Here is an 8698-nt window from a genome sequence, read left to right as displayed (position 1 = left end):
TCGGCAATCCTGGGAAGCTCCGGTGATCCTGGGAAGCTCCTACAGGCAGCGGCAGCGGTAATCACTGTCCTTGTGTCTAAATCAACTGCTCTAACGCCACCTTAGAATAGTACAGCAAGGAGCATAGCGAGCAGAGGCAGAATAGAGGGTCTTTTTTGTGAGTCTTACTGTAGAGGCAAAGGACTGAATGGTTAGCCTTATAAGCATGTAAGATCTGGCTGGAGGAAAGTGAATTTTGACACATAGAATTAGTGAAAGACATAGTTGAATAGCGGAGACAGGCAGTTAGGACATGGTGTGCAAGAATCACTGAGGAAGAAGGGAGGGTTTGGTCTCCTTGGTGACATGAACATGCGAGTATGAATCCTCACATGGTCTCTCCCCTTTATGGGCTTGCCGTTTCTGAAGGGCATGGCCCCATGCAAATGAGGGAATCTTGTTGCCTCTGTGCCCGTACTGTATTATAGAAGCGGATGCAGACACAAACAGGCCCCTAAGAGTCACACTCCCAGCGTGCAACAAAAAGGTGGTGCACTGTCAGTGCGCCTCCTAAAGGCAGCCCTCTGAAGAGAGGAAAGGGGGTCCCATGGACGCCTCCCCTCCCCCCCCCAGACATTTCCCTGCAGGTGTCACCCACGGCATCTGCATGCTAAGGGATCTCTAGTTCCTCTTCCAAGTGCAGGTGGGTTGCTGTCTGCACAGAGAAACACAGTAGCTATGAAGCAACCATTCTGTATTTCATTGAATGGTAATAGGGCACACTGTCCCTGTATGTGCCCCTACGCACCAGCTTAAAAATGTGCATTGGTGCAAACAGGGACAGCGCACCCTTTCAGTAATACGTCCCCAGTCTACTGTGGATTTCCATAGATTGAAGGCAGTGTGGTCCCAGGTAAACCTGCTCTTGACAACAAAGAAGGTTTTTGAGCAATACAGCTGACATTTTAGAGTATAGTTTGAAAGAGAGTATGAAGATTTCCTACATTGTTCCCCTTAACCCCTTGCATGCAGGGCTCATTCCCCCTCTGTGCCGGGGGCCCGCACAGCGTCCCGGTGCTCATGATGAGCTCAGCTCGTCATGAGCCACGGTGGTCGTGTGCTCATGCCGAGCTCAGCTCGTCATGACCACACCCGTTTGTGTAGAACGTTCACACAGCAGGGGAATTAGCCCAGCGTGCGAGCGTTCCAACGGTCATGACGAGCTCAGCTCGTCATGAGCCCACGAGCACCGTGGCTGAGCTCGTCATGAGCGTTCAAGGGGTGAAGGAAGAAGAGGAGAAAAAAACCTGACCATATTCCTTCAGTTTGATCAATCACTGTACATGGCTGATCTAGCTGATTAGAAGTTCTTCAGGAATTTGCTCCTGCCAGATTCCTTGTCCAGTGAGGGATGATGAAGAGGGCCATCACAAAATGGAAATAATACAGGAACTTAAATTACTGAAGGTCAATAAGACAACAGTGCTAGATGGCCTGACAGGAATATATTTTATGTGAAAGTATAGTGTGTTTTGTCAGGTCTTTTAGGAAAGCCGTTTAACTCCTTATTGGGGTCAGGAGTAGTTATTAAAACTACATCCGAGGTTATGATCACAGTTCTCCCTAAACATGGAACACACCCACAATTTTGCACTTCATTTAGACCTGCTGCCTAATTAACATAGATGAAAAGTTAATTACTAGGAGTATGGCTGCATGGTTTGTTAGAGTGCTTCTGCATCTTGTTGAACCAGATAAGGTATTTTCACAAAGAAGGGGGTAAAGGTGCTACAATTGTCACTCTGGAGTGGCAGATTTGGTCTTCCGTGATTGTAAATAGTGTTTAAAAATGTAGGCGTAACGTTGCTAGGGAGTTATCCATGGTTTAGGGGCGAACTCTGTAGAGCTGTTGAAAGAAATTGAGTGTTTAAGAAAACAAACAGATGGGATTGCAGTATTAGAACTGGGGACAACTTCAAATGCAGCACCCTTTTTGCACATATTTATAAATTCTGGGTTATTACTTGCACAGGACAGGGTGGCCTTGACCAGGGCAAACTGGAGGGTTTGTAAAATATTTGCAGACTAGTTTGAGAAAGAACTGCCAGAGGTACTTTCCGGTGACGGAAGCAGATGTTACCAACTTAGTGTGTTCGGCAGCAAGAAATTAAGTCTGCTTCAAAAAGGGGATGACCACATTTGAGCCCAAAAGCTGGTTGTCAAGCTCTGGAGGTTTGAGCTCAAGACTTTGAGCTTGTGTACAAACGTGCCTAGTTCAGTATATTCTTCCAGGGAAGTCTTGGGTAAAACATATATAGGCGTCATCGCAGATAGGGTGTATAAAATGATGCATGTTAGGATGTTTACTCAAACACTACTCTCCAAATGAGAGTGGTCAATCTAAAGTATATGTATAGATAGTACTACCTACAGTGGGTATGATGAAATTGATTCTCAGAAATTAGGTTACATTTTTGCTGAAGGAGATGCGGGAGGAAAAAGTGATTTCCTCTGTATTCAGTAGATGTAACCATGTTTTGCTCAATATTGAGGTGTAGTCAGGAAAGAGGTGGGAGAGATTATAGTTACAGGCATTTCAGAGGTGCCAATGAGGGGTGGACATCTAATGGGGGAGAAATCACCGTTGCTAGATTTGGTGTACTATGTAATCGGCTCATGGCGTGCAGCCTAGTGGTGGCTAGTTTATGAGGTAAGGAATAGTGACCAAAGGACTAACTATGGTACACAGCATTTGTTCTGTCCCCCGATTAAAACAGATGTTTATCTTGTGGGGTTCATCTAGGAAATTTCACCTTAAATGGTGACAATTTCTTGACTATATGGTGAAACACTACGGAGAATCATCCTGTCTGGTTCATATTAGAGCTTTTATTCTCCTAATGGTTGGTCCACATAGTATTTGCTAGAAGTTGCCAGGGGCAACTTCTAGCAAATAAGGTGAGAACCTAAATAAAATGTTTCAAACTAAAATGGCAGGGATGTGTTGGATGTCTCTTAGTCAACTATGGAACCCTAAACCATTGTAAAAAAAATCATACCTTAAATAATCAAGTTTGAAAGCCCCTCCTGCCATTTAATGAGACAAATATGAACGCCTTTTGGTCGCCTCTAAAACACCAAAATCAGCCTTTGCTATGTAAAGCCAAGAAGCCCAGAAACAAAGACATTCAATATATAAAAGAAGGGATCCCCTATACCACAGATTTAAGAATCTACTAGGGCTGTGTAGCACCTGTCCTTACAAGCCTACTTTGCCTGTTTTTTTAAACATACTTTATTTTTCAGATATCCTCACACATCTATACATGCGCTACAAACTTGTACTGGATGCATAATGAATTAATCAACGTAAATATGACAGACAATAGGTGTTCTTTCTGGTGAGCATGTATTCTATTCACAACATGTATTCATATTGATATATAAATCATAATGACAGTTGACTCCATACTTACATTATGACTAACATAAACATTTACATACTTAAAAACAAATGGTGTTAATGCCCATCATAAACATTTACATTTTACACAAATACTATCATATCAGCATTGAAAAGTTTCCAACATAAATAGTATTTCAACAAAGGGAATACACCAGTATCATTCTGGTAGGATGTCGTAAATACAACAAATGGTGCTCTGTGGTTGGGGCACAATATTTCACCCTTAGTTTGTTGTCTGGGAGGTATAGCTCCTCTTAGTTAATTTCCTTTGGCTCTTAATCTGTTTCTGGGGCAGTATATGTGCCTTCAAGTTGCACTTTGTAACTTCAACGCGTTTCGACATTCCACGTGATCCTGGTAATTAAATGGTGAAGGTCTTCCTCGGGGCTTACGTGGAGGACACTACATATAAAACAAAAAGCATGGAATGTGTGTCATATTTTGAGAAGGGGGAACACCTCTTTATTACATTTCAGCTCACAATAAAAAGGTGTTCCCTAGAAGTTTACATACCATATGTTATGGCATCAGAGGCACAACTAGAGTCAAATTTCGGGGGGGCTAAGAAAAAATTTCGGGGGGGCTGAATCTTTAGGCAATCGGCAGAGTCGAGCTGCAGGGGCTCTTAGAAGGGGTGAAACAACAACAAAGCCCCATTAACATGCACAAGGTCTTTTAAAGACCTGTAAAGTGCTCGGGTGCGGCTGTGAGCGGGCCCGGGAAGTGTCTCATCCCGGGCTGTCACACACGACGGGGCGGGGCTGAAGCCCTTTGAGGTCAATGGGTGTTGCGTGCCTGAATGGGATCCTATAGGCCAGGACTAAGCATCTACCTCCCCTTTGAAAGTAGTTACGTTCAGGATTCTCATGGGCGAGTAGATTACTCTGCCTCTGAAGACTGGCTTCTGGAGGGTGAAGAAAGGCGAAGAGGGCTTGAAGGCACATAAAATACTTAGTAACCTTTAATTCTGTGTGGCAGATAAAATTTAAATTGCAGGGGCGATTGTGTCTTCTCCTTTAAAAAGTGCCAATAAATGGGGTTTTTGGTATGCGAGGCGTCTTTTTTAACTTTCGACTGGTTACAGTCTCCGCAAAGATATAGTGCATGGTGTTTTGTGCTAACCAGGGCCAGGGATAATAGCACATACAAGTATCTGTAAAACTTTACTGTCCTACCTTTCTTAATCCACAGTGGCAGCTGCTAGACAGTCTCACTGATCCTTTCCTGCGGCACTCTTATTTGACCTCCACTCATGTCGGGGGAGCGAGACAAAATAGAACAAAAACATACGGGGAGACTGTCAGCTGGTTACTCCTCTTCTAATCAGGAAGTGCATGGTTGCGCTAGCTTTTCGGACTTCACACCTTAAACGGGATGTTTAACCTCGATGCGGTATTGCTGGAACATTACTGGTTCTCATGCACCCCTGTAATGAAATCCTTGCTGCACATTACCCCTTTGCAGCCAGAAGTGATACCACGGCCGCACGGGAAACAAGGGAAGCCTGGTTCTCGAAGTCCATGTTAACTGGATCCCCCTTGTTTGCTACGCTTTTTGAAAATGTTTTCGGTATATATTAGACAAGGAATCCTTTTCTGCCCTCCTACTTTTATTTTGTTTGAAGTGCTTATTTTGACAAAATAATTTAGATAAAACTGCGTTGTGACTCTAATCAGTGCATTGTGGGTGATCTAGATTTTTGGAATAACATGTTTTCCCAATTGAGAGAAGCTGGCCAGGTATATGATGTACACTTATGTAAGTGGACACCTTGCACCAGTCCAGACAACCCTTATGGCGATTTAAGAGGTCTTAGACAACCTTAGAAAGTGGTAGCTTAGCCCAGAAGGTGTGTAAGCAGCTTGTTTTACCAGAATGCAATCTTATTGTATAGATTACGTGAAAAAGAACCACAAACAGTATTTATAAAAAATATGTATTTATTATATAATACTCTCTAACACATAGAAATATCTCCTACCCAGCGATATGCACAATGCACACAACACTTTAGCAAAGAAATACAGTTAATAGCACAAAATACACAGTGGCCGGGGGGGGGGGAGCAAAACATATACTAAGAAGCTGCTATAAGAACCACAACGAGAGTCCAGACAATGTTGAGAGGATGTAGAAGTGCTTGGACCCCAAGGAACCATCCAAGATGAGTAGATAGGGACACCACAGAGAGCTTGTGCAGTGTGGGAACCCGACTTCAGGCTCCGTACAACTTTACGTTTAAGTCGCAGTTGGATTTTTAAAGATTAAGGACCCTTCCCAACAGACCCTGAAGACACCCCATGGAAGACAGAAGGTTGGAGAGCCACTCCACCCGTGGATACCCTTGTACCCACGTTACCTACACCAGGGAAGCCAGGTGCATACGTGTGAAGTGATGTCAGAAACCACCCTCGAACCCAATAGAGGACTTAAGGAAAGTGCTGCTGCTGAAGAAGGGGAAAGTGTTTGGTGGAATCCGAAGGTGGATTCTAGATGAGAAGTACCTTGCAAGCAGAGGGGACAGAGTCTATGTCACTCAGTAGTGACCAGAATACTTGAAGATGAATGGCCTCCGATGTCGGGTGTTGCAGGATGGATGATGATTACCTTGACTATGCAGCTGTGAGGACCAGCTGATGTTGAGGAAGACCAGGAGCCATGCACGAGCTGTTCCACAACGGATGTTGAGTGCTGAGGGGGTCAGTGTCCAGCAGGAGCACCAACAAGCCTTTGGCAAGGTCCAGCTAGACTCACCACAAGCAGGGGAGTCGGGGCAGGCCTGAGCAATCAGGGGAGCCCAGGAGAAACAAAGGTAACCCTCAAATGGACCCACACAGCGAAGGCACTGGAGTTGCGAGAGGACCTCAAGCAGCTCACCAAAAGATGCAGGCCACGATGCACACGGTGCAGTGTGGCTGCAGATTCTGGTCACAGGAGATGCTCGAGGTTGGGGCTACTTGGAGCCCGAAGATCTTCTTGGAAAGAGACCAAAAAGCCTTTGCAACTGCAAGTTGGACGCTGTGCATAGGGGTTCGGTTATTGCAAACCCCACAAGGGATACTGGCCTCAAACTTGGTGAGAGGGTAGAGCAGGCCTCTGGAGTTGGGGGAAACCACCACCTGTGTTACAAACATAGCCCACGGAGTCCGGAGGAGCTCAGGATCTGCAGACCGGTAGACTTAGTTGCGATGCCTGAAAATGCAGGGGAGTGACTCCTTCATTCCAAGGGAGATTTTTTTAAGGTTCTTTGATGCTTCACAGGCCTTGGAAGGTTTCTGTATGATGCACAGGCACAGACGATGCAGCGCACTGGAAGGGAGATGAAGTCAGGTCCAAACAAAGTCCAGAAAAGTCCAGAGTGCCCAGACGGTAGAAGAGCAGTGGTGTCTGATCTGAGTCTGATCCCACAACGAATCTAGGGACCTACACCTAGGTAAGCCCTTAAGTACCCTAGGTAAAGGGTTGGTAAGATTCAGGGGACCCACACAGGGGAGGATCTGGACAGGGTAAAGGTTACCCCCCTTGTCCTTTGTCCAGTTTCACTCCACAGTGGAAGCCAACAGCTCCCAGGATTGGTTTGAAGTGGACTATGCACAGGGACACCAAATGTGCCCCCTCATGCAAACTGAGTGGCGCTGGCAAGCGCACCCACCCCATACCAATACACTAAATCCTGTCTGGAAGGTGGATGCCTATTGTTCTGCTTTTCCCTGCTCAAGCCTGGCTCAGCAGAAGGAGGGAAGCATCGTGTCTCTGGATGGCAGCAACCATTTTGTTCTCTCCGCGTCAAGAAGGCTGGTACCGGGAACACTGAGAACCTAACTGACGGCTCTTCCAGTGCTTGGAATCATAGCTATCACACCATTTACAGTGTGGGGGTATGATTCCAACATGTTTGATACCAAGCATGATAGGATTTGTTGCAGCCGTTTTCAAGATGATCATCGCGTAATTACACGGTGCCCCTCTATATAGTATATGGCTGCTTCACTGACAACCCGAGAGAATGGACTCCATAGGCTGCATGGGTGTCCTGTCATGCAAGGGTACCCTCTCAATTAGAACCAACCACCCTGCCTTCAGGATTGTAAAGGCCTGCTATAGGGGTGGCTTGTAGGTTTTAAGTGCAGTGACCCTAGATATAGTAAACCTATATATTTAGTAAGTGGTGCTAGCACCAACTTACGCGGGCTTCAAAGGCAGGCCTGTAGATCCCTTTTGCATGGTCTGACATTGAGTGACATTGAGTGGTACAATGCATGCTTTAGCCCTTGGGGGACCTCTGGGGTACCTATGCCCTGGGTACCTTAGTGCCCAACACAACAGTATAGGGAGAAAGCAGATAGACTGGTGTCCTGATTAGCAGGATCCCAGTCAGACTAGTCCAAAAACAGCTTAGCACCAGGCAAAAAGTGGGAGTAACCAAGCAGAAGGATCCTACCGTCCTACACCAATGCACATTAGCTTCAGGAATTTGGGAGACACAGAACAACATCAACAGTCGAGTGTCTTAAAATTGAAGAGGGGTTTCTTAAAGGTATCATGGAGATGTTATAAAATAGAATAGGCAAAATAATCCGTTTAATAGCATCTAATCAACCCCACCAAGTTAAGAATAAGTATTAAAATTTGAAAATAAGGAGTCCGATTTAGACAGAACTTCAAGATTAATGTGAACGGTCTCCTTGATGGAGTTAGTGAACCAAAGACCTAACTATTTCAATCAATCAATGGCTTGTAGAGCGCGACTACTCACCTGTAAGGGTCTCAAGGAGGAGGGGGTATGGGCGGAGTTGCTGGTGCCTCGAAGTCGCTGTAGATCAGTCGAAGAGCCAGGTCTTGAGGTCCTTCCCGAATTGAGGCAGTGACTGCGATTTCCTGAGGTGGAGAGGCAGGGTGTTTCAGGTCTTTGCTGCAAGGTAGGAGAAGGCTCTTCCTTCGGCTGTGGTCTTGCGGATATGTAGGACAGTGGCTAGTGCCAGTTGGGTAGAATGGAGATCTCAGGGGGTATGTGGAATGCAAGGCGGTGGTTGAGGTACGCAGGTCCCGCATCATGTAGGACTTTGTAGGCGTGTGTGAGGAGCTTGAAGGTGATTCTTTTGTTGACTGAGAGCCAGTGTATGTCTCTCAGGCAGCCGGTGATGTGGCTGCAGTGGGAGATGTTGAGTATGCGTCTGGCAGAGATAGTTTGAATGTTCTGCAGTTTCTTGAGGAGTTTCTCGGTGATGCCTGTGTAGAGTGCATTGCCGTAGT

This window comes from Lissotriton helveticus, chromosome 10 (genome assembly GCF_964261635.1).
Source record: "Lissotriton helveticus chromosome 10, aLisHel1.1, whole genome shotgun sequence".
NCBI lineage: Eukaryota > Metazoa > Chordata > Amphibia > Caudata > Salamandridae > Lissotriton > Lissotriton helveticus.
This window is presented reverse-complemented; position numbering follows the sequence as displayed.